At 44.7% G+C, this 27890-nt stretch overlaps 1 protein-coding gene across 2 annotated transcripts in view; it reads left to right on the plus strand.

Moving 5' to 3' along the window:
* The window catches only part of LOC138665325 (zona pellucida sperm-binding protein 1-like), a 158724-nt gene that overhangs the window by 63363 nt on the left and 67471 nt on the right, over positions 1-27890 (plus strand). The window contains exon 1 of one of the 2 annotated variants that reach the window (XM_069752702.1): positions 6854-6952. The exons of the other annotated variant lie outside the window; for it this stretch is intronic. The gene's annotated coding sequence lies outside the window, so the exon portion shown is untranslated. Of the gene's footprint in view, positions 1-6853; positions 6953-27890 lie in introns of those variants that run through there. 2 annotated transcript variants of the gene reach the window in all.

A 27890-nucleotide genomic window follows, 5' to 3' on the forward strand; every position in this document is an offset into this window, starting at 1 on the left:
AATTTGTTTTTTTACCAAGGGTAAAAGGAGAAAATGGACCCCAAAAGTTGTTGTACAATTTGTCCTGAGTACGCTGATACCACATATGTGGGGGTAAACCACTGTTTGGGCGCATGACAGAGCTCGGAAGCGAAGGAGGGCAATTTGACTTTTCAATGCAAAATTGACAGGAATTGAGATGGGACACCATGTTGCATTTGGAGAACCACTGATGTGCCTAAACATTGAAACCCCCCACAAGTGACACCATTTTGGAAAGTAGACCCCCTAAAGAACTTATCTAGATGTGTGGTGAGCACTTTGACCCACCAAGGGCTTCACAGAAGTTTATAATACAGAGCCGTAAAAATAAAACAAAAAAATTTCCCACAAAAATTATTTTTTAGCCCCCAGTTTTGTATTTTCCTGAGGGTAACAGGAGAAATTGGACCCCAAACATTGTTGTCCAATTTGTCCTGAGTACGCTGATACCCCATATGTGGGGGGGGGACCCCTGTTTGGGCACATGGGAGAGCTCGGAAGTGAAGGAGCACTGTTTTACATTTTCAACGCAGAATTGGCTAGAATGGAGATCGGACGCCATGTTGCGTTTGGAGAGCCCCTGATGTGCCTAAACAGTGAAAAACCCCCAATTATAACTGAAACCCTAATCCAAACACACCCCTAACCCTAATCCCAACGGTAACCCTAACCACACCTCTAACCCAGACACACCCCTAACCCTATCCCAGAATAGAAGAAAGACAGCGCCACAACGGTCAGTGATGAAGACCTTACGTGTTTAATCTGCCTCCTGCGGCGACGTTTCGGTACAATAACCTTTATCAAGCACAGTGTAACACATGTTCCAACCACCATTATATACAAATAGCACCACCCCCTATTTAGCGGTACACCAATAGGGATACAGCACCATACTGAAAAAAGACATACATATAAATACATATCAAAATCACATTACAAATACTTTAACAATGACTATACCTAATCTAACAAAGGTCTACTAGCTCCGATCGCTCTAATGTCAGAAATCCAGCCCACAATAGCACAGAAAGCTTCCCCACCTTACAGTTGTAAACAAATGACGTTCCTCCAACAGACATGCAGCATTCCCCGTAACCAGGATACCAGCCAACCCCCAAGATGACCTCAGAACGGCTGCTGTCCAATCATATTCACAGTTCCTTGTCATGTGATCGCAAAAGTTCCAGCATACAGAGTGCATTACTGCGCAGGTCCAGTCCTCTCTCCTTGTTGTCCTGACGAAAATATCCACTGCGCCTGACTGAAACGGTGTTCGTGTGGGACCAAATCAAGAGCGGTACTGCGCAGGCTCCAAGTCCTCACCAAGCGCTCGTATACTTTGAAAGGCAGAGGCAGCAGTGCACATGTCCCACATAACTCGGGTGCATCGTAGAATAATCAGATATCTGCAGATGTACTTTACTAATGTCTTTACTTCCACAGTAATAGAGAATCCAGCAGCGCAAGAGTCTGTTAGCATTAAACCTGGAAACTCATGATAAAGAAGCAATGATGGCAAGAATGCTAATTAAAAAAAAAAAAAAAAAAAGGGCACAGGCAAATCTATATAGAACAGCACCAACACATCAATAATAAATATAAGCATATATATGTATATATAGAGAAATCGAGCATTTATCATATCACAATCTTATACATATAAAAAACACTTATCTCATTATACGATGTGGATAAAAGGCTAAGGAGATATTATACATGTCTGTAACCATACCAACATAACCAATAGTCTTCTCTCAAGGAAAAAGGCAACAAAATGATGAAGGAAAAAAGGAAAGAAAAGGGGTATAGCAGCACATTTTCAAAAGTGAAGAACACTATTGCATATAGAGGAGAACGTCTATTATATATAGTCCAAATTACTTGGTCGGCTGAACTCCCAAAGCGAGCATTCATCAATACAAATAGAGTAAGTATACTACAGCTCATAAAGAATGAGACTCCTAAAACCAGAATAGAAAAGTATATAACATAGTTAAAAACAATATACTAAAAAGGATACTGCAGAGAATATAAAACGGATGCTAAAGACAACAGCTCTGTTGGTACTCTATGTTCATTCCCCTAGGATGCAGGGTGTCAAGCTCAAAAATCCATCTCAGTTCTTTTCTCTTCAAAAGTGCAATACGGTCTCCACCCCGTCGCATCACCGGTACATCATCAATAACTCTGTATCTTAATTGGTTGACTGACCCATTTCGTGAAAATGTCTCGGTACAGGTAGTTCCAATATTTGAGTCCTAATTGTACTCTTGTGTTTGCTGATCCTAGCCTTGACCTCCATTGTGGTCTCCCCCACATAGAAGAGACCACAAGGGCAGGTCAAGACATATATCACAAAATTGCTCCTACATGTGTACCGTTTCCTGATCTCATATCTTTTACCGGTATAAGGATGACAAAACGAAGCCCCCTTAATCATATTACTGCAAGATGCACAGCCTAGGCACGGAAAGTTGCCAAGACTAGGTTGGCTCAATGTCATTTGTAGGTCTCTCTTGGAACTCCCAATATCAGATAAAACCAATTCATCTCTCAAGTTCTTATTCCTCCTATAAGAAAACAATGGAGGTGTTTGAAATCCGGCAACATTAGTGTGGCCCCTGCTCAACAAAGGCCAATGCCTACGTATAATGTCTGAGACACTAGAACTCATGCCACCATAAGTGGTTACAAAAGGGATTCTTTTATTCGACTCAACCCTTTCTTTAGGGGCCAAAAGATCTTCACGTCTAACGGTCAAAGCCCTCGAGTAAACCCTTGATAGAAATTTCCGGCACATTTCTTCTACAGGGCCTTCTCAAAAAATTAGCATATAGTGTTAAATTTGATTATTTACCATAATGTAATGATTACAATTAAACTTTCATATATTATAGATTCATTATCCACCAACTGAAATTTGTCAGGTCTTTTATTGTTTTAATACTGATGATTTTGGCATACAACTCCTGATAACCCAAAAAACCTGTCTCAATAAATTAGCATATTTCACCCATCCAATCAAATAAAAGTGTTTTTTAATAACAAACAAAAAAACCAACAAATAATAATGTTCAGTTATGCACTCAATACTTGGTCGGGAATCCTTTGGCAGAAATGACTGCTTCAATGCGGCGTGGCATGGAGGCAATCAGCCTGTGACACTGCTGAGATGTTATGGAGTCCCAGGATGCTTCAATAGCGGCCTTAAGCTCATCCAGAGTGTTGGGTCTTGCGTCTCTCAACTTTCTCTTCACAATATCCCACAGATTCTCTATGGGGTTCAGGTCAGGAGAGTTGGCAGGCCAATTGAGCACAGTAATACCATGGTCAGTAAACCATTTACCAGTGGTTTTGGCACTGTGAGCAGGTGCCAGGTCGTGCTGAAAAATGAAATCTTCATCTCCATAAAGCATTTCAGCCGATGGAAGCATGAAGTGCTCCAAAATCTCCTGATAGCTAGCTGCATTGACCCTGCCCTTGATGAAACACAGTGGACCAACACCAGCAGCTGACATGGCACCCCACACCATCACTGACTGTGGGTACTTGACACTGGACTTCAGGCATTTTGGCATTTCCTTCTCCCCAGTCTTCCTCCAGACTCTGGCACCTTGATTTCCGAATGACATGCAAAATTTGCTTTCATCAGAAAAAAGTACTTGGGACCACTTAGCAACAGTCCAGTGCAGCTTCTCTGTAGCCCAGGTCAGGCGCCTCTGCCGCTGTTTATGGTTCAAAAGTGGCTTTACCTGGGGAATGCGGCACCTGTAGCCCATTTCCTGCACACGCCTGTGCACGGTGGCTCTGGATGTTTCCACACCAGACTCAGTCCACTGCTTCCTCAGGTTCCCCAAGGTCTGGAATCGGTCCTTCTCCACAATCTTCCTCAGGGTCCGGTCTCCTCTTCTCGTTGTACAGCGTTTTCTGCCACATTGTTTCCTTCCAACAGACTTACCATTGAGGTGCCTTGATACAGCACTCTGGGAGCAGCCTATTTGTTGAGAAATTTCTTTCTGGGTCTTACCCTCTTGCTTGAGGGTGTCAATGATGGCCTTCTTGACATCTGTCAGGTCGCTAATCTTACCCATGATGGGGGTTTTGAGTAATGAACCAGGCAGGGAGTTTATAAAAGCCTCAGGTATCTTTTGCATGTGTTTAGAGTTAATTAGTTGATTCAGAAGATTAGGGTAATAGGTCGTTTAGAGAACCTTTTCTTGATATGCTAATTTATTGAGACAGGTTTTTTGGGTTATCAGGAGTTGTATGCCAAAATCATCAGTATTAAAACAATAAAAGACCTGACAAATTTCAGTTGGTGGATAATGAATCTATAATATATGAAAGTTTAATTGTAATCATTACATTATGGTAAATAATGAAATTTAACACTATATGCTAATTTTTTGAGAAGGACCTGTAATCTATCATCGATACGAGTTTCACATGACACAATCCTCCTCACCCTCAACAGTTGGCTCCAGGGAAGGGACTCAACCATCCTACGTGGGTGTGCGCTAGAAAAATGCAAGAGGTTATTCCTATCCGTTTCTTTAACATAAAGATCCGTATGTAAACACCCTCCAGACTTGTATACACAGGTGTCAAGAAATTGCATCTTATCCTGAGAACAATCCATAGTGAATCCGAGACCAGGATGTATATTGTTCAAATAATGGAAAAAGATCAAGATCATCCCTGTCACCATCCCATACCAGGAAAATGTCATCAATGTAACGCCGCCAGCCCCTAACATGACCCCAAAAACACGAACCGTACACGTGTTCGCCCTCCAAGACAGCCATATAGATGTTAGCATAAGTGGGGGCCACATTGGACCCCATGGCTGTCCCGCGGCGCTGCAGGAAATAATCACCGAAGAGAAAAAAATTCCTCCCCAGGATGAACTCCAGCAGCGCCAGGATGAACCGTGCACAATCCGGAGCCATGCCGGAGCCAGCGAGCGTCACACTGACCGCAGACGTGTACGGTTCTTTATGTTAAAGAAACGGATAGGAATAACCTCTTGCATTTTTCTAGCGCACACCCACGTAGGATGGTTGAGTCACTGCCCTGGAGCCAACTGTTGAGGGTGAGGAGGATTGTGTCATGTGAAACTCGTATCGATGATAGATTAGAAGAAATGTGCCGGAAATTTCTATCAAGGGGTTACTCGAGGGTAGACCTTGAGAAATTTAAACAGCGGGCTTTGACCGTTAGACGTGAAGATCTTTTGGCCCCTAAAGAAAGGGTTGAGTCGAATAAAAGAATCCCTTTTGTAACCACTTATGGTGGCATGAGTTCTAGTGTCTCAGACATTATACGTAGGCATTGGCCTTTGTTGAGCAGGGGCCACACTAATGTTGCCGGATTTCAAACACCTCCATTGTTTTCTTATAGGAGGAATAAGAACTTGAGAGATGAATTGGTTTTATCTGATATTGGGAGTTCCAAGAGAGACCTACAAATGACATTGAGCCAACCTAGTCTTGGCAACTTTCCGTGCCTAGGCTGTGCATCTTGCAGTAATATGATTAAGGGGGCTTCGTTTTGTCATCCTTATACCGGTAAAAGATATGAGATCAGGAAACGGTACACATGTAGGAGCAATTTTGTGATATATGTCTTGACCTGCCCTTGTGGTCTCTTCTATGTGGGGGAGACCACAATGGAGGTCAAGGCTAGGATCAGCAAACACAAGAGTACAATTAGGACTCAAATATTGGAACTACCTGTACCGAGACATTTTCACGAAATGGGTCAGTCAACCAATTAAGATACAGAGTTATTGATGATGTACCGGTGATGCGACGGGGTGGAGACCGTATTGCACTTTTGAAGAGAAAAGAACTGAGATGGATTTTTGAGCTTGACACCCTGCATCCTAGGGGAATGAACATAGAGTACCAACAGAGCTGTTGTCTTTAGCATCCGTTTTATATTCTCTGCAGTATCCTTTTTAGTATATTGTTTTTAACTATGTTATATACTTTTCTATTCTGGTTTTAGGAGTCTCATTCTTTATGAGCTGTAGTATACTTACTCTATTTGTATTGATGAATGCTCGCTTTGGGAGTTCAGCCGACCAAGTAATTTGGACTATATATAATAGACGTTCTCCTCTATATGCAATAGTGTTCTTCACTTTTGAAAATGTGCTGCTATACCCCTTTTCTTTCCTTTTTTCCTTCATCATTTTGTTGCCTTTTTCCTTGAGAGAAGACTATTGGTTATGTTGGTATGGTTACAGACATGTATAATATCTCCTTAGCCTTTTATCCACATCGTATAATGAGATAAGTGTTTTTTATATGTATAAGATTGTGATATGATAAATGCTCGATTTCTCTATATATACATATATATGCTTATATTTATTATTGATGTGTTGGTGCTGTTCTATATAGATTTGCCTGTGCCCTTTTTTTTTTTTTTTTTAATTAGCATTCTTGCCATCATTGCTTCTTTATCATGAGTTTCCAGGTTTAATGCTAACAGACTCTTGCGCTGCTGGATTCTCTATTACTGTGGAAGTAAAGACATTAGTAAAGTACATCTGCAGATATCTGATTATTCTACGATGCACCCGAGTTATGTGGGACATGTGCACTGCTGCCTCTGCCTTTCAAAGTATACGAGCGCTTGGTGAGGACTTGGAGCCTGCGCAGTACCGCTCTTGATTTGGTCCCACACGAACACCGTTTCAGTCAGGCGCAGTGGATATTTTCGTCAGGACAACAAGGAGAGAGGACTGGACCTGCGCAGTAATGCACTCTGTATGCTGGAACTTTTGCGATCACATGACAAGGAACTGTGAATATGATTGGACAGCAGCCGTTCTGAGGTCATCTTGGGGGTTGGCTGGTATCCTGGTTACGGGGAATGCTGCATGTCTGTTGGAGGAACGTCATTTGTTTACAACTGTAAGGTGGGGAAGCTTTCTGTGCTATTGTGGGCTGGATTTCTGACATTAGAGCGATCGGAGCTAGTAGACCTTTGTTAGATTAGATATTGTCATTGTTAAAGTATTTGTAATGTGATTTTGATATGTATTTATATGTATGTCTTTTTTCAGTATGGTGCTGTATCCCTATTGGTGTACCGCTAAATAGGGGGTGGTGCTATATATATATATATATATATATATATATATATATATATATATATATATATATATATATATATATACATACATGCATGCATGCATGCATGCATACATACATGCATGCATGCATGCATGCATACATACATGCATACATACATACATACATACATACATACATACATACATACATACATACATACATACATACATACATACATACATACATACATATATACATATATACATATATACATATATATATATATATCTCAGACGGAAAAACCCTTAGACAAAATATATATATTTTGTCTAAGGGTTTTTCCGTCTCTGTCTGTCAGTCTTTCTGTCCGGGAAATCCCACGTCTCTGGTCGAGGCCTGGCGGCCTCGACCAATCAATCAGCAACGGGCACAGTGACGATGATGTCATAATGGTTGCCTCGACCAATCAGCGACGGGCACAACGACGATGATGTCATAATGGTTGCCATGGCGACGATGATGTCATAAAGGTTGCCTCGACCAATCAGCGACGGGCACAGTCTGCCGCAAATCCTGGAATCATTGTCCATATACTACGGGGACATGCATATTCTAGAATACCCGATGCGTTAGAATCGGGCAGCAATCTAGTTTGTATATAATGGTGGTTGGAACATGTGTTACACTGTGCTTGATAAAGGTTATTGTAACGAAACGTCACCGCAGGAGGCAGATTAAACACGTAAGGTCTTCATCACTGACCATTGTGGCGCTGTCTTTCTTCTATTCTGGGATATGGACTTGCAGCCGGGCTGGACCCCTTGGCATTGACTTGCGCCAATATGCGAATGGAAGCTGTTTGGACATAGGGTGCGGTTTTTCTCTTTTTGGATTTCTACACCCCTAACCCTAATCCCAACCCTATTCCCAACCATAAGTGTAATCTAAACCCTAACCCTAACTTTAGCCCCAACCCTAACCCTAGCTCTAGCCGGAAAATGGAAATACATTTTTTTAATTTTTTTTATTTTTCCCTAACTAAGGGGGAGATGAAGGGGGGTTTGATTTACTTTTATGGTGGGTTTTTTAGCAGATTTTTACGATTGGCAGCCATCACACACTGAAAGACGCTTTTTATTGCAAAAAATATTTTTTGTATTACCACATTTTGAGAGCTATAATTTTTCCATATTTGAGTCCAGAGTCATGTGAGGTCTTGTTTTTTGCGGGACGAGTTGACGTTTTTATTAACATTTTCGGGCACGTGACCTTTTTTGATTGCTTTTTATTCCGATTTTTGTGAGGCAGAATGACCGAAAACCAGCTATTCATGAACTTCTTTTGGGGGAGGCTTTTATACCGTTCCGCGTTTGGTAAAATGGATAAAGCAGTTTTATTCTTCGGGTCAGTACTATTACAGCGATACCTCATTTATATCATTTTTTTTATGTTTTGGTGCTTTTATACGATAAAAACTATTTTACAGAAAACATAATTATTTTTGCATCGCTTTATTCTGAGGACTATAACTTTTTTATTTTTTCACTTATGCTGTGTGGCGGCTCGTTTTTTGTGGGACAAGATGACGTTTTCAGCGGTACCATGGTTATTTATCTGTCTTTTTGATCGCGTGTTATTCCACTTTTTGTTTGGCGGTATGAGAATAAAGCGTTGGGGTTTTTTTAGGAATATTTTTTTTTTTTTTTTTTTTTTTACTTTGTCCCAGGGGGGGATATCACAGATCGCTGATCTGACGGTGTGCACAGCACTCGGTCAGATCACCGATCTGTCTGAGAGCTTTGTAGGCTTACCAAGCGCCTGCTCTGAGCAGGCACTTGGTAAGCCACCTCCCTCCCTGCAGGACCTGGATGCCGCAGCCATCTTGGATCCGGGCCTGCTACAGGGAGGGAGGTAAAGAGACCCTCGCAGCAACGCAATCACATCGCGTTGCTGCGGGGGTCTCAGGGAAGCCCACAGGGAGCCCCCTCCCTGCGCGACGCTTCCCTATACTGCTGGCACACCGCGATCATGTTTGATCGCGGTGTGCAGGGGGTTAATATGCCGGGGGCGGTCCATGACCGCTCCTGACACATTGTGCCGGATGTCAGCTGCGATAGGCAGCTGACACTCGGCCGCGCTCCCCCCGTGAGCGTGGCCGATCGCTATGACGTACTATCCCGTCGAGGGTCAGATAGGCCCAGGGCACCTCGATGGGATAGTACGTCTAAGGTCAGAGAGGGGTTAAAAGAAGAAAAAATTTTACTGGTCAACTTTTAACCCTTAACTCCCTAACAAAAAAAATGTTGGTTCCAAAATTGTGCTGATGTAAAGTAGACATGTGGGAAATGTTACTTATTAAGTATTTTGTGTGACATAACTCTGTGATTTAATGGCATAAAAATTTAAAGTTGTAGCGTTGCGAAAATTTTCAAAATTTTCGCCAAATTTCCTTTTTTTTACACATAAACGCAGGTAATATCAACTAAATTTCACTACTATCATGAAGTACAATGTCACGAGAAAAATTCAATATCACTGGGATCCGTTGAAGCGTTCCAGAGTTATAACCTCATAAAGGGACAGTGGTCAAAATTTTAAAAATTGGCCCGGTCATTAACGTGCAAACCACCTTTTGGGTTAAAGGGGTTAAATATAGACTGTTTGGCTTTACTTTCTGTCATGGTTCACACCGTGCTGCCAACACTGTCATGGATCTCTTTATCGCCCCCCTACTCACACCAATTTGTCACGAACTGGGGTTGTTTGGTTGCCTCTGGTTCCTTCTGAAGGGGATTTATCTATATCCCACTTCCCAGTTCCGGTTTGTAACTTGCAGCTCTCCGGCGCCCCCCTTACCCTCAGGTCAGATTAGGTACTGCACCTAGGGTAATTAGTCGCCAGAAAGGCTGCCTGCTATGTACTGGCTATTGGACACAGTGCAGCAAGGGCAATATAACTACTCCCACACAGGCAGGAACAATAATTTTCAACATCGCTGCAAAGATTCCCAATCGCACAGAACAAGTGCTGCCACTAGCTCCGATTAATGGCTCCGGAGCCAACCCAAATCAGTAGCGTAATTCACGTCAGAGGACACAGTTCGTTATAGAGCAGAAGAGACAAGCTAGCAATTAAATATTTTACTCCATCAAAAAATTAGGCAGTGTTTACAAAGTATAAAAATATATTAGAAAGGAGACCATTTGAATATACATTAGATTACAAAATAAAATAGGATTAAAGAAAAGAGCATACTTACAGTTTGTCATGGTATCATCTTGTCTGGCCTGTGGCTTAGGAGGATAAATACATCCAGATGCATGGAACAGCTTTGCCAAGCTGGTGTTAGATCGCTTCCCGGGCCAAGACTGAAGGCTGTGCTAAGAGTATAGTGACTTGTATACTGCTGAGCTTGTGACATCACTAAAGGGCTGGTTAATGATAGGCTCAAAGGCATTCCTGAGTGAGAGAGGAGGGACAACGGGTGGCTTTGCAAGATTGGTCACCTGCAGTTTAAAGCCACACCCTGCTCACACACTAGTTTCAAGTTACCCAGTGTCGCTGCTCTAGGCTTTGCCTTTAGGTGGAGGAATGCAGAGGGGGGAATGGGGGGTCGCAGCTGCATTGTGTGTGTAGAAAGCCATGTCCTTCTGAAACTAAACTTATATGGCATTTTTGGCATTCTTGTGACCGACCTCTTGAAAGCTACATTACGTATTAACTCCATGTTACCGTATGATGGTCACACAACCATGACTCTCGATATTTCATAGAGCATATAGCACCCCAGAGATTCAATATATTGTAAAATGTCCCCCTCAGGTGATTTTTTTTTTTTTTTTTTTTTTTTTTCCCCCCGCCCTAAATGTTTACATTCTCCAGCTGATAGTTTTCATTGTCTCTGGGACTGTCCAAAAACATGGGCGGTCTGGCATGCACTCTTGCAACATCTCACTAATGCATTTGGTGTATCATAGTAGCATAGTTAGCAAGACCGAAAAAGACATTTGTCCATACAGTTCAGCCTTTATTCCGTCAGAATAAATCCCAAGATCTACATCCTTCTAAAGAACCTAATAACTGCAAGATACAATATTGTTACGCTCCAGGAAGACATCCAGGCCTCTCTTGAACCCCTCGACTGAGTTCGCCATCACCACCACCTCAGGCAAGGAATTCCAGATTCTCACTGCCCTAACAGTAAAGAATCCTCTTCTATTTCAGACGCAGAAAATGCCCCCTTGTGACTGTCACCTTCACTGGTATAAACAGATCCTCTGAGAGATATTGTCCCCTTATATACAGTGCCCCGGGCCCCGGAACTTTTCAACCTTTTCTCACATATCATTCTTCAAACATAGATACCAAATGTAAATTTTTGGTGAAGAAACAACAAGTGGAACACAATTGTAAAGTTGAACGAAATTTATTGGTTATTTTAAACTTTTGTGAATATTCAAAAACTGAAAAGTGGGCAGTGCAATATTATTCGGCCCCTTTACTTTCAGTGCAGCAAACTCACTCCAGAAGGTCATTGTGGATCTCTGAATGATCCAATGTTGTCCTAAATGCCTAATGATGATAAATATAATCCACCTGTGTGTAATTAAGTCTCCGTATAAATGCACCTGCTTTGTGATAGTCTCGGGGTCTGTTTCAAGCACAGAGATCATCATGAAGACCAAGGAACACAACAGGCAGGTCCGTGATACTGTTGTGGAGAAGTTTTAAAGCTGGATTTGGATACAAAATGATTTCCAAATCTTTAAACATCCCAAGGAGCACTGTGCAAGCGATCATATTGAAATGGAAGGAGCACCATATCACTGCAAATCTACCAAGACCCGGCCGGGTCTCTACACTTTCATCTCAAACAAGGAGAAGACTGATCAGAGATGCAGCCAAGAGGCCCATGATCACTCTGGATGAACTGCAGAGATCTACAGCTGAGGTAGGACAGTCTGTCCATAGGACCACAATCAATTATACACTGCACAAATCTGGCCTTAATGGAAGAGTGGCAAGAAGAAAGCCATTTCTCAAAGATATCCATAAAAAGTGTCATATAAAGTTTGCAACAAGCCATCTGGGAGGCTGTTGTGAATTCTGTTGTCGGGCTCCCTCCTGTGGTCATGAATGGTACTTCGGCTGGTTCTGTCCATGGACTTCCTCTGGTGGATGTTTCTGAGTTTCCTTCCACAGGTGACAAGGTTAATTCGTTAGCTGGCTGCTCTATTTAACTCCACTTAGATCTTTGCTCCATGCCACCTGTCAATGTTCCAGTATTGGTCTAGTTCACTCCTGGATCGTTCTTGTGACCTGTCTTCCCATCAGAAGCTAAGTTCCTGCTTGTATTTCTTTGGTTTGCTATTTTTCTGTCCAGCTTGCTATTTTTATTGTCTTGCTTGCTGGAAGCTCTGGGACGCAGAGGGAGCGCCTCCGCACCGTGAGTTGGTGCGGGGGGTCTTTTTGCGCCCTCTGCGTGGTCTTTTTGTAGGTTTTTGTGCTGACCGCAAAGCAACCTTTCCTATCCTCGGTCTGTTCAGTAAGTCGGGCCTCACTTTGCTAAATCTATTTCATCTCTGTGTTTGTATTTTCATCTTTACTCACAGTCATTATATGTGGGGGGCTGCCTTTTCCTTTGGGGAATTTCTCTGAGGCAAGGTAGGCTTTTATTTTCCTATCTTCAGGGCTAGCTAGTTTCTTAGACTGTGCCGAGTTGCATAGGGAGCGTTCGGCACAATCCACGGCTACTTCTAGTGTGTTTGATAGGATTAGGGATTGCGGTCAGCAGAGTTCCCACGTCCCAGAGCTCGTCCTTTTGTTATCAGTAACTATCAGGTAATTCCATGTGCTCTTAACCACCAGGTCCATTATTGTCCTGACCACCAGGTCACAACAGGAGGCACACCAAACATGTGGAAGAAGGTGCTCTGGTCAGATGAATCCAAAATTGTGCTTTTTGGCAACAATGCCAAATGATGTTTGGCGTAAAGGCAGCATAGCTCATCACCCTGGACACATCATCCCCACTGTCAAACATGGTGGTGGTAGCAGCATTGTTTGGGCCTGCTTTTCTTCAGCAGGTACAGGGAAGATGGCTAAAATTGACAGGAAGATGGATGGAGCCAAATACAGGACCATTCTTGAAGAAAACCTGCTGGAGTCTGCAAAAGACCTGAGACTGGGACAGAGATTTGTCTTCCAACAAGACAATGATCCCAAACATAAAGCAAAATCTACAATGGAATGGTTCACAAGTAAACGTATCCAGGTGTTAGAATGGCCAAGTCAAAGTTCAGACCTCAATCCAATCGAGAATCTGTGGAAAGCGCTGAAAACTGCTGTTCACAAACTATCTCCATCAAACCTCACTGAGCTCGAGCTGTTTGCCAAGGAAGAATGGGCAAGAATTTCAGTCCCTCGATGTACACAACTGATTGACATACCCCAAGCGACTTGTAGCTGTAATCGCAGCAAAAGGTGGTGCAACAAAGTATTAAGTTAAAGGGGCCGAATAATATTGCACGCCCCACTTTTCAGTTTTTGAATTTCCACAAAAATTTAAAATGACCAATAAATTTCGTTCAACTTCACAATTGTGTTCCACTTGTTGTTGTTTCTTCACCAAAAACGTACATTTGGTATCTTTACGTTTTGAAGCATGATATGTGGGAAAAGGTTGAAACGTTCCAGGGGGCCGAATACTTTCACAAGGCACTATACTTACACATGGTTATTAGATCGCCCCTCAGTCGTCCTTTTTTTTTTTTTTCCTAGACTAAATACTAATTTTGCTAATCTCTCTAGGTATTGTAGTTTCCCCCCACCCCCTTTAATTTTGTTGCCCTCCTTTTGTACTTGCTCTAGTTCCATTATTTCCATCCTGAGCACTGGTACCCAAAACTGTACACCGTACTCAATGTGCGGTCTAACCAGGGATTTGTACAGAGGCAGTATAATGCTCTCATCATGTGTTTTAATTCACTCAATGATCCTGCTTGCCTTGGCAGCCGCTGCCTGGCACTGGCTGCTCCAGGTAAGTTTATCATTAACTAGGATCACCAAGTCCTTCTCCATGTCAGATTTAACCAGTGGTCAGTGTGTAATGGTGATATTGGTTCCTTCTTCCCATGTGTATAACCTTACATTTATCATTGTTAAACCACATCTGCCACGTCTCGGCCCAAGTTTCCATCTTATCCAGATCCATCTGTAGCAGAATAGTATCTTCTCTTGTATTGACTGCTTTACGTAGTTTTGTATCATCTGCAAATATCAATATTTTACTGTGTAAATGTAACACCCCAGGTAACCGGTTGTTAGTGATATTGCCTTCTTTTCGGGGAGGACGATATCATGCTTGGAGGCAAGGAGGATTCCCTTTACCAGGTAAGCACCTACACACAACACATTCTGAATCTAGGCCAGAAGAGGAAGATCAGGACCCGGATTCAGGGGAGCTTCCCTAAGCTTTGTGTTATGGTCTGGAGGAGGAATTAGTTTGTACAGGGAGACCAAGGAGTTAAGTTGGAGAGAGACACTGAGGAGAAAGGAATTCTGAAGCAGAGAGCAGACTACGGAGCTGTGTAGCCAGGACTGAGCTGCAGCTCTAGGAAAGGACTAGAATGCGAGGGTTTGTTGCATGTAGTGGAGCAATTTAGGGAAGAAGCACAGGAGTGGAAAAGGGCTCAGAGGGGAACTGTGACCAGGCACCCTTAGAGCCGAAGCGCAGAAAACGGGCACTGGGAGCCCGAGACTTTTGTGGGGCTCTAGGACACTTAGCAGAACTGGAGGGCATTAGACTGTATGTTACTTGCCCACACGACACAAAGAGATGAAGCAGCACCTGAAGAGCCCGGGTTGTGATAGAGACCCTGTAAAACGGCTCAAGCTGCCCATCATACGGGTACCTGTTCTAGGACAGGAGTGAGAGGACTTTGCCAGCAAGATTTAGACAGAAGGGACCTCGCATACTAGAGCGAGTAGGAAGGCTTATGGACCTCGCCTGGGAGAGGTATCACCTTTGCCTCAAGCCGGCAGGACCACATCACCACCCGTGCCTGGTATCCTGGACTGTGGACTGCTTCTACCAGAAAGCCAGGTAAAGACTTAACAACTGTGTCCTCCACTTATTTGCTGGCATACACCATCCTTGCCATACACCTTGGGAGCCCTGGGGACCCTTCTTAACCTGTGGGAAGCGTCACCGATCTTGCTGCAGCAACATAACCCCAGAGGACCTTTTTAACCCCTTAAGCCCCGAGGGTGGTTTGCACGTTAATGACCGGGCCAATTTTTACAATTCTGACCACTGTCCCTTTATGAGGTTATAACTCTGGAACGCTTTAACAGATCTTGGCGATTCTGACATTGTTTTCTCATGACATATTGTACTTCGTGGTAGTGGTAAAATTTATTCGATATAACGTGCGTTTATTTGTGAAAAAAATGGAAATTTGGCGAAAATTTTGAAAATTTCGCAATTTTCCAACTTTGAATTTTTATGCCCTTAAATCACAGAGATATGTCATGCAAAATACTTAATAAGTAACATTTCCCACATGTCTACTTTACATCCGCACAATTTTGGAACCAAAATTTTTTTTTGTTAGGGTGTTATAAGGGTTAAAAGTTGACCAGCAATTTCTCATTTTTACAACACCATTTTTTTTTTTTTTAGGGACCACATCTCATTTGAAGTCATTTTGAGGGGTCTATATGATAGAAAATACCCAAGTATGACACCATTCTAAAAACTGCACCCCTCAAGGTGCTCAAAACCATATTCAAGAAGTTTAACCCTTCAGGGGTTTCACAGGAATTTTGGGAATGTTTAAATAAAAATGAATATTTAACTTTTTTTCACACAAAATTTATTTCAGCTCCAATTTGTTTTATTTTACCAAGGGTAATAGGATAAAATGGATGCCAAAAGTTGTTGTACAATCTGTCCGGAGTACGCTGATACCCCATATGTGGGGGTAAACTACTGTTTGGGCGCATGGCAGAGCTCGGAAGGGAAGGAGCGCCATTTTACTTTTCAATGCAAAATTGACTGGAATTGAGATGGGATGCCATGTTGCGTTTGGAGAGCCCCTGATGTGCCTAAACATTGAAACCCCCACAATTGACACCATTTTGGAAAGTAGACCCCTTAAGGAACTTATCTAGATGTGTGGTGAGCACTTTGACCCAACAAGTGCTTCACAGAAGTTTATAATGCAGAGCCGTAAAAATAAAAAAATCATATTTTTTCACAAAAATGATCTTTTTGCCCCCAATTTTTTATTTTCCCAAGGGTAAGAAGAAATTAGACCACAAAAGTTGTTGTGCAATTTGTCCTGAGTGCGACGATACCCTATATGTGGGGGTAAACCACTTTTTGGGCGCATAGCAGAGCTCGGAAGGGAAGGAGCGCCATTTGACTTTTCAATACAAAATTGACTGGAATTAAGATGGGACGCCATGTTGGTTTGGAGAGCCCCTGATGTGCCTAAACATTAAAACCCCCCACAAGTGACACCATTTTGGAAACTAGACCCCCTAAGGAACTTATCTAGATGTGTTTTGAGAGCTTTGAACCCCCAAGTGTTTCACTACAGTTTATAACGCAGAGCCGTGAAAATAATTTTTTTTTTTTGCAAAAATGTATTTTTTAACCCCCAGTTTTGTATTTTCACAAGGGTAACAGAATAAATTGGACCCCAAAAGTTGTTGTCCAATTTGTCCTGAGTACGCTGATACCCAATATGTGGGGGGGAACCACTGTTTGGGCGCATGGCAGAGCTCGGAAGGGAAGGAGCGCCATTTGGAATGCAGACTTAGATGGATTGGTCTGCAGGCGTCACGTTGCATTTGCAGAGCCCCTGATGTACCCAAACAGTACAAACCCCCCACAAGTGACCTCATATTGGAAACTAGACCTCCCAAGGAACTTATCTAGATGTGTTGTGAAAACTTTGAACCCCCAAGTGTTTCACTACAGTTTACAACGCAGAGCCGTGAAAATAAAAAATCCTTTTTTTTTCCCACAAAAATGATTTTTAGTTTCCCAAGAATAACTAGAGAACTTGGACCCAAAAAGTTGTCCAATTTGTCTCGAGTACGCTGATACCCCATATGTTGGGGTAAATCCCTGTTTGAGCGCACGGGAGAGCTCTGAAGTGAAGGAGCACGGTTTTACTTTTTCAATGCAGAATTGGCTGGAATTGAGATCGGACGCCATGTCGCGTTTGGAGAGCCCCTGATGTGCCTGAACAGTAGAAACTCCCCAATTCTACCTGAAACCCTAATCCAAACGCACCCCTAACCCTAATCCCAACGGTAACCCTAACCACACACCTAACCCTGACACACCCCTAATTCTAATCCCAACCGTAAATGTAATCCTAGCCCTAACCCTAGCCCTAACCCTAGCCCTAACCCTAGCCCTAGCCCTAACCCTAGCCCTAACCCTAGCCCTAACCCTAGCCTTAACGGGAAAATGGAAATAAATACATTTTTTTTTTTATTTTATTATTTTTCCCTAAGGCTAGGTTCACATTGCGTTAGGGCAATCCATTTAGCGCTAGTAGATTGCGCTAACGCAATGTCTTTTTAGGTGTCGCGTTTAGTGGTCGCGTTAACGTCCCCGCTCTGGAAGATCCTTGTTTGGGTCTGTGCGGGTTTTTTTGGCCTTATTTTGGGCTTTTGTGAGTAGGGGGTTATCCTATATCCCCTTGTTTTAAATGTTTTTAAGTGTGTTTTGCCTTTTGCATGTACATTTTGTTCAATAAAGCTGTGATTTGGTATTGACTTGGTGGTGATTCCCATTTATAAGGCCTACCTTTTTTTCTTTTAGTATAGCTCAGTAGTGTGTGGCCTCCACGTGCCTGTATGACCTCCCTACAATGCCTAAGCATGCTCCTGATGAGGCGCCAGATGATCTCCTCCCAAACCTGAACTAAAGCATCCGCCAACTCCTGGACAGTCTGTGGTACAATGTTTCGTTGGTGGATGGTGCGAGACACATGATGTCCCAGATTTGTTCAATCAGATTCAGGTCTGGGGAATGGGTGGGCCAGTCCATAGCTTCAATCCGTTCATCTTGCAGGAACTGCTAACACACTCCAGCCACATGAGGTCTGGCATTGTCCTGCATTAGGAGGAACCCAGGGCCAACAGCACCAGCATGGGGTCTGAGGATCTCATCTCGGTACCTAATGGCAGTCAGGCTACCTCTGGCGAGCACATGGAGGGCTGTGCGGACCTTCAAAGAAATGCCACCCTACACCATTACTGACCCACTGCCAAACCGGTCATGCTGAAGGATGTTGCAGGCAGCATATCACTTTCCATCTGTGAAGAGCACAGGGCGCCAGTGGTGAATTTGCCAATCCTGGTGTTCTGTGGCAAATGCCAAGCGTCCTGCAGTGTTGGGCTGTGAGCACAACCCCTATCTTTGGATGTTGGGCACTCAGACCATTCTCATGAAGTCGGTTTCTGACCGTTTGTGCAGACACATGCACATTTGTGGCCTGCTGGAGGTCATTTTGCAGTGCTCTGGCAGTGCTTCTCCTGTTCTTCCTTGCACAAAGGCTGAGGTAGCAGTCCTGCTGCTGGGTTGTTGCCCTTCTATGGCCCCCTCCACATCTCCTGGTGTACTGGCCTGTCTCCTGGTAGCACCTCCAGCCTCTGGACACTACGCTGACAGACACGGCAAACCTTCTTGCCACAGCTCACATTGATGTGCCATCCTGGATGAGCTGCACTACCTGAGCCACTTGTGTGGGTTGTAGAGTCCGTCTCCTGCTACCACGAGTGTAAAAGCACAACCAACATTCAAAAGTGACCAAAACATCAGCCAGAAAGCATTGGTATTGAGATGTGGTCTGTGGTCCCCACCTGCAGAACCACTCCTTTTATTGAGTGTCTTGATAATTGGCAATAATTTCCACCTGTTGGCTCTTCCATTTCCACAAAAGTATGTGAAATTGTCAATCAGCGTTGCTTCCTAAGTGGACAGTTTGATTTCACAGAAGTTTGATTTACTTCGAGTTATATTCCATTGTTTAATTGTTCCCTTTATTTTTCTCAGTCTCCCATGACCGCACCACGGAGAGAGGGGATCTGCCCTTCAGAGACAGGAAACCTACAGATAAAAGGGCGGTACCTTTCTCACATCAGTTGGTTTCCTGTCCCTAACTGGGAAACTTCAGTGCGGTACCTGCTTGAAGATTGTGTCAGATGACGATATGGGATCGGGGCTAGCCAGTCGAAATCCGGCAGCGAGGAGGCTCCTGCCGCGGCTGGTCTGGTGTTCGAGGCCGCCACCGCTGGAACCGATGGGTTCTTCAGGGTGAGCGGGGGGAGCACTGCCACCGCTACAATAGGGAGATGGGGGCTCTCGGGACTCCGGGACTCTTTCACTCTGAGAGGTGTACAAAGATGGCCACCGCTTCGGAAGTAAAACTGAGCTTCCGGGTCCCTGAGGCGCGCGCATGCGCAGTAAGAACGCTCCCCTTCTGTTGCGGCGCAGAAGGGGGGGGGGCGGCCGGAAATGCTGGAGGTGGTAGCAGATTTAAAAAGGGGTAGAGTGCACACAGTCCCCTATAAACCATGGAGGACAGCGACAACCATCAAGACCTGGAACCGCAGCCTAGGCAGCAGCACCAGTGCCACCACAAATAGCAATTGGAGCTTCCTAAAGACAAAGACAGAAGTGGGTCCCGCAGCCACTCTACACAGCACAGCAGATCTGCTACACTGAGCAAGCCGCCATCCCTGGATCTTCCTCCACAACATCCTATCTCCCCTCCAGAACCGGTACCTGCATCCGCATCTGAATGGTAAGTGATCTTCGAGAAAGTTCTCTATTCTAATGGGGTTCCTTCTCTTCAATTACTAGGAAAAGAGAGCGGGAAAATGAAAAATAGGTGCTGTCCTACTTGTAACAAAGCTTTGCCGGTATCCTGGAACAAAAAGCTTTGTAACTCCTGTATCCAACAGTTATGTGAAGATTTTGCCTCTGAACTAAACTTTGTAATCAGATCAGAAGTTCAAAGTGCCTTTGCATCCCTTAGTAAAGGGGAAAAAAAAGGAAGCGGTATACTCTCAATCTGACCGTTGTACCTTGGAAGACGCTGACTCGGATAGATCCGATTTCTCCTCCTCTTCCTCAGATGAAGAATCAGGTCGCCACTGCTTTCCCTTAGATGAAGTAGATACCCTAGTGAAAGCTGTGAGATCTACTATGGGAGTAGAAGACCCTCGTCCTGATAGAACTGCGCAGGATATAATGTTTGGGGGATTGGGACAGAAAAAACGGAGAGCTTTTCCTTTAAACCTGAATGTCCAAACCCTAATAAAGAAGGAATGGGGAAAAAACAGACAGAAGAAACTCCTCAGTACCTTCTCTTAAAAGGAAATATCCTTTCAAAGAGGAAGAGTCCACATCCTGGGACAAAGCTCCTAAACTGGATGTTGCCGTAGCCAAAGCCTCAAAAATTCGCCCTCCCCTTTGAGGATATGGGTACACTTAAAGATCCCTTAGACCCTTAGATAAAAAGGCAGATGAAGCGATGGCCGGGGGACCACCACGGTGCAGGAAGGCTACTGTACACAAGATGAGGTGCAAACAACAAAGGATAGATTTATTGGGAGACAGGGAATGGAAGGGACAAGGAAGGTGCAAACAGGAGTTTACAATAGCAAAAGTTAATGCACATGAGTTATCTTGTCTGTAAAATAGCACAGTGCTTCAACAATTACAAACTCAGAATCTGTCTCACAAGCAACTTTACACAATAAAACATATATTGATGCTACTCTGCATATAAACTCCCTGGCCTTTACTATGCAAGCCACACGGCTACCGTGCTCTAACTACTGAAGCCTGCACTAGGCCCTAACAGGTGCACCAAACAGGAACAAACTCATGGTGATGTTGGGGACACAGGTCAAGTCCCAGGGGGCCCCCGAAGTCCAAAACGGTGGTGCGCACGGATTCCTGTCAGCTCTGCAAAGCGTGGTCTTCTCTTTGCTCCTGGAAACCGTAAGTCCCCTTCTCAGTATCTTCGTGGCTTCACAAACCAGCACAGAACACCCACCCTTTGCTGTAACCGGGAAAGTCTATTTAGCAAACGCAGTTCGTCTCAAGCTGTGTAATCTTTCTTGCAGCCAACGACTCTTCCTTGCAGACAGAACAGCACAAAGTTCTCTCAGTTCCCTCTGAAACTTTCCCTCCACACGCTGCTTCAGCTCCACCCCTGCACACAGCCCCGACCAGTTCATAGCAAACCTAAGAGCAGGGGAGAACAGCAGAACATACCATCACACCAGACAAGGGGATGCAGCCTCTTAAAGTGACAGCGTGTTTCTTATTGTCCATAACAGCACCACCCTCTTACATGGACACCTTTCTTAAAGAAGCTTGGGAATCAGCAGGGGGTAATTTGAGACTAGCTGTAGCAGCGACCTGCTTCGAGATCCCCCTACGCTATGCTACTAGGGGGCAGAGGGTACGGGTGCCCTGGGCCCAGGACTCTGATGGGGCCCACCTGGAGCTACGCTACTGTAAGTATATCGGCGCACGCAGAGCGCCGATGCAGTTACATTCTGGTGCAGAGCAGGGAGAATCAGGAGATCAGCGGGAGTAGCACAGGAACCAGGATGAATAGAGGCGAATATTTTTTTTTTTTTTTTTAATGGGTGCTGCCGCCTTATTACAGGGTCTGTCTATGGGGGGGTTCCTTATTACAGGGTCTGAATATGGGTATCTGCCACCTTATTACAGGGTCTGTCTATGGGGGGTCCTTATTACAGGGTCTAGCTTTGGGGATCTGCTGCCTTATTACAGGGTCTGAATATGGGGATCTGCCGCCTTATTACAGGGTCTGTAGGGGGGGTCCTTATTACAGGGTCTAGCTTTGGGGATCTGCCTCCTTATTACAGGGTCTGTCTATGGGGTGCTGCCTTATTACAGGGTCTGCCGCTTTATTACAGGGTCTGCCTATGGGGGTGCTGCCTTATTGCAGTGTCTGCCTATATGGGGGTGTTGCCTTATTACAGGTAATGCCTATGGGGGCTGCCTTATGCTATAGTCTGCCTATGGGGAGTGCATTATACTATATTGTGGACTATTTGGTGCATTATGCTACTGTATATGGAGGCTATCTAGGGGGCCATCATACAGTGTGGAGATTACTGAGGGAGTCATCTTGGTGTTGGAGCCATCAAACAGTTTGGGGCCACCAAGGGGCCATTATACTGTGTGGGTGGTACTATACAGTGAGGGGGCATTATATTGTGTATAAGAGAGCATCATGCTGTGTATAGGGGAGCTGTACAGGGGGAGACTTGGGACATTATTAAATGTAAAGTGGGCACTTATTGTTATAGGGGAACTCGGGTTACTGTGGCTATCAAATGGGCATTATTGCTTTCTAGGGGGCAAAATATGGGCACTGTTTTCTAGGGCACTTGCACCCTGAATTACTATATTGTAGAGGGTTGCTTTAGAATTTAGAGGGCACAGAGAACCACAAAGCAGGGGCAGTAATAGGGACACATATGGCAGCAGCGGCTCAGTATTGGGGTATCAGGGGCAGTAATGGGGACACATATGGAAGCAGCGGCTCAGACCGGGGTCATCGGCAGGATGAGATGTTTGTGCAGGTTGGGAATAGATGGTCATGGGGCTGGAATATGAGAAGTGAAATGTCTTTGTTGTATTCTCTGCAGGTGAGTCTTGGCTGGAAGAAGTTGTCATGCCGGTCTGGGCCAGATGGGAAAAGATGGAGAAAATGAACGATTCCATCAGAAAGAACGTCAGTGGTAAGACATTATCTGTAACTCTGCTGTGATCTCTTATATGTTCTGTAGGACTGGTATCTACCACTGACCATATGGCGGTAATATCCATGGTCTTTATATAGAGATGATCTTCAGTAACATCAGTCATCTGCTGAGCTTCTCCTCCACTATTGGGGTGCGTCAGAGTTGTAATCAAGGTTACCTGGTTAGGGGCCCACTCAGAAGTTTCGCCCCCCCCCCCCCCCCCCCCTACCCCTGAACCAAAACCCTAGCTACTCCTCTGGGTAGACCAGTTGGAGAAACAGATTAAAGATGACGTACCCAGAAACAAAATATTAGAATCTCCTCCTGTAATAAGGGATGCAGCAGCTTTTTTAGCGGATCCTGTCCGCTTAACATCTAAGTCCGCAGCCCTCTCTAATTCCGCCTAGGAGAACCCTGTGGCTTAAAAGCTGGCCAGGGGATCTTCAAACAAAACTTAAATTATGTTCCATTCCCTGCAAGGGAAAATTCTTGTGTGGTGACACTCTGGAAGATGTACTCCAGAAAGCGGGAGATAAGAAAAAGGGGTTACCGAACCTGGGACCGAAAATTCTTCCACAGAAGACCCCCCTCCCCCCCTCCCCCGGAGTGCAAAATAGGATGAAAGAACGAGGACAGGGGGTTCCTTTTTGGTAACTCTTCTTGAAACAAAAAACCCTCTAAGTGACATTCTCCCCAGGGTGGGGGGGGGGGGGGACTAGCTTTGTTCCTTCCAGCCTGGGAAAAATATCAAACAACTCATGGATTCATGGATGACAGTGCGCATGATCCACCTAGCTTCCCTTTTCAGCAACAGATTATCCAGATTTCCTCCTTGGGCACTGGCGCAATGGGCCAACTAGGTTTCAATGATAGGGTAGATATGGCGGTGTTCCAGCAGTAAGTAAAACAGCTAGTGTCCGGCTGTTGCTGTTTAACATATGACCATTGTGTGTGCGCAGGTGGTTGGTGTAGTATTTGAGCGCATACAGGTACTTAAATGTGAATGAATAAATCTCTCTCCTGCCTGGTCACAGAGAAAAGAAAGTTGTTTTTTTTTTGTTTGTTTTTTGTGAATTAGGCAGGAGTGGAGTATTGATGTTTCTCTGTTGTTATGGACGCTCGGGATGATGTGTAATGATTTTGTTTTTAATTGTGCATATTTTAATGTTTTGTATTTCTGGTGGTGTGGGAGGGGCTGGACGGGGGGAGGAGTGTATTGTGGCTGGTATTTCCTTTCCCTTCCATGCCTTCACACATGCTGACCCGTAGAAGCGCAAGCACAGCGCGAAACGGCTGTCGTTTGCTTCTGCTCACATGAGCTCCTTTACTCACTTCCCCGGCCATGAAGTTTTTATATGAAGATTGAATAAAGATTGCCAACTTTTAGATTGGTGAGTGCCTTCTTTTTTTCTTGCCTGTACTCAGCGATGCATATTACCACGTTCCTATCCACAAACAATTCCGAAGAATTTCTCAGGCTAGCAGTCTCCATAAATGGACAAATATGAGAATTCCAGTACAAAGCGCTCCCCTTTGGGATATCGATAGCTCCCCGGGTGTTTACAAAGATGGTGGCAGAAATGATGTCTCATCTAAGGGAGCAGAACATATTAATAATCCCTTACTTAAAGGGACTCTGTCACCTGAATTTGGAGTGAACAATCTTCAGCCATAGGGGTGGGGTTTTCGGGTGTTTGATTCACCCTTTCCTTACCCGCTGGCTGCATGCTGGCTGCAATATTGGATTGAAGCTCATTCTCTGTCCTCCATAGTACACGCCTGTGCAAGGCAAGATTGCCTTGTGCAGGCATGTACTACGGAGGACAGAGATTGAACTTCAATCCAATATTGCAGCCAGCGGGTAAGGAAAGGGTGAATCAAACACCCGAAAACCCCGCCCCTATGGCTGAAGATTGTTCCCTCCAAATTCAGGTGACAGAGTCCCTTTAAATGATTTTCTCATAGCAAGCGACTTGGCCCAAAACTGCAGAAAGCAGAAGGACAGAGTAATAAGTATCTTGACAAACTTGGGCTGGCTTATAAACCTAAAAAAAAGTCAAGGTTAGAGCCCTGCAGGATCCAAGAATTTTTAGGGCTAACATTGGACTCTCACATCCAAGAGTGCCAGCTTCCAGTCTGCAAAAAAAAGCACATTATGGGCATGGTAGCAAGAACTCTACACAATCCCTCCATGACATTAAGGAAAGCAATGCTGCTATTGGACTCCCTTTCATCATGCCCACCAGCAGTACACTGGGCACAATTGCACACGAGAGCTTCAATGGGATATACTAGAAAAGCAATCGATACTAAAAAAATCTAGAGGGCCACATAACTCTAAATTCCTCCTCTACTCATTCCCTACTCTGGTGGGGAAAATGCAACAACCTATCCAGGGGATCCCCTGGGTGACAAAAGTATCCCACCGATGCAAGTCCCATGGGTTGGGGAGCTCACATAGGGAACAAGGTTGCTCAGGGGGATTGGGGAAGTCCGGAACTAACAGCCTCCTCAAACCAGAAAGAGCTTTGGACTGTGGGTTAAGCTTTTTTTTTTTTTTTTCTGCCTTACATACGCGGACATCATGTCTGTATATTTTCAGACAACCAAGTAACAGTGGCATATATAAGCCATGAGGGGGGAAACCAGGTCTCAAACCTATTGTAACTCTCTGCACTACATATCAAAGGATCAAAGAATCAGAAAGCAGATTATCTGAGCCATGCTCAACTGAAACAGGGAGAGTGGACTCTAAATCAGTCCGTTTTCAACCAAATTACAAAAATATGGGTAACTCCTGCAATAGATTTGTTCGCAAATTTCAAAAACACAATAAGGGCATTCTACTCCCTAAACCCCAAGGGGAATCCTTGGGTGCAAGATGCTTTCTTAATTCCGTGGACTCACAACCTAACATATGCCTTTTCCCCCGATTATCCGAATTCCGGAAGTTATACAGAAAGTCAGGTCTCTGTGGCTTATAGCTTGCTGACAGGGTCCCCTCTCTCCTGTCCTAAGACAGATGTCTGTACGATAGGCAGTTTGAGCCTGTTTATAGGATCTCTTAGATGACCCGGCTCTTAAGGTTACTGCTTCACCTCAGACTTGTTACAGGCAATTGACATATAGTAATATGCCCTCCGGTTCTGTTGCGCATTCTGGAGAACAACACTGCCTCGGGCTCCCGGTACCCGGCTTCTGTGCTCTGGCTCTGAGGGTGTCCTTCCGCTGTTCCCCTCCTGAGCCCTTTCCTACACTGTGCTTCTTCCCTCTCGGCTCCTCCACAATTCAACTCTTTCTGCCTCTCACTCTATCCAGGGGTAGCAGCTCCCTCGTGGCTGCTCGGCCCCTACGTCTGCTCCAGACGTCCTCCTGCTCTCCTGGAGACAGCCTCCCTCCACGGTCTCCCTCAGACTGCTCTAACTCTTCCTTCAGACCAGGAAGCTTGTAGCTAAGGGAAGCCACCTGAATATGTGCCTGAGCTCCCCCTCCTGGCCTAGATTCAGATGTGTGGAATGTGAGTGCCTTACCTGATAGACAGAATCTCCCTTGCCTCCAAGCGTGATATCACCCTACCCAAAAGAAAAGCAACATCACTGCAACCACCGGTTACCTGGGGTGTTGCAATAACAACATCTGCACGCAGAGTAAGCGACATTCAAGCCCTATCCGCAAAGATCTTAGATGATAGTCATCCTTAGGGTACCGTCACACTAAAACGACGCTGCAGCGATACGACAACGATGTCGATCGCTGCAGCGTCGCTGTTTGGTCGCTGGAGAGCTGTCATACAGACAGCTCTCCAGCGACCAATGATCCCGAAGTCCCCTGGTAACCAGGGTAAACATCGGGTTACTAAGCGCAGGGCCGCGCTTAGTAACCCGATGTTTACCCTGGTTACCAGCGTAAACATAAAAAAAAAAAACACTACATACTTACATTCCGTGTCTGTCCCCCGGCGCTGTGCTTCTCTGCACTGTCAGTGAGCGCCAGCCGGAAAGCACAGCGGTGACGTCACCGCTGTACTTTACGGCTGGCCAGCGCTCACCAGTCAGTGCGGGAAGCTGAAGGCGAGGGACATGACCAGACACCGGGAATGTAAGTATGTAGTGTGTTTTTTTTTTTTTTTTTTTTACGTTTACCCTGGTTACCAGTGAAGACATCGCTGAATCGGCGTCACACACGCCGATTCAGCGATGTCAGCAGGAGATCCAGCGACAAAATAAAGTTTCAAACGATCTGCTACGACGTACGATTCTCAGCGGGGTCCCTGATCGCAGTAGCGTGTCACACAGCGAGATCGTAAATATATCGCTGGAACGTCACGGATCGTGCCGTCCTAGCGACCAAAGTGCCACTGTGTGACGGTACCCTTAAACCCGACCCAGCCTATTTACCCAAGGTGGCATCTAAATTCCACAGATCTCAAGTCAAGAGGTATCCCTTCCATCTTTTTGTCCAGATCCAAAAAATAAGAGAAAGGAAAAAGTTCCACACCTTAGATGTTAAAAGATGTGTGGTTCAATACCTAGAATCTACCAGAGGTATAGGAAGGAAGGTTTGGTTTGTCTGCTTCCAGGGACCCAGAAAGGGATTCAAAGCGTCCAAGGGTACCTTGGCAAGGTAGATAAGGGATGCAATAGCCTTGGCATATTCATCCATGGGGAATACCGTCCTGAATGGCTTAAAGGCCCATTCCACAAGGGCCATAACAACCTCATGGGCTGAGAGGTCAGAGGTATCAATAGAACAAATCTATAAAGCGGCCACCTGTCATTACCGTCAACCTTCTTCAAACACTATAGATTATATCTAGCCTCTGTCTGACTTGACCTTTGGGAGAAGGGTTCTTCAGGCCGTGGTCCCTCCCTAAGCTTATAGTCTCTGTAATTCTCTCCATGGTGCTGTCATGGGGGACTGAGAAAGTCATAGTTACTTACCGATAACGGTATTTCTCAGACC

Source organism: Ranitomeya imitator, chromosome 2 (assembly GCF_032444005.1).
Source record: "Ranitomeya imitator isolate aRanImi1 chromosome 2, aRanImi1.pri, whole genome shotgun sequence".
Lineage (NCBI taxonomy): Eukaryota > Metazoa > Chordata > Amphibia > Anura > Dendrobatidae > Ranitomeya > Ranitomeya imitator.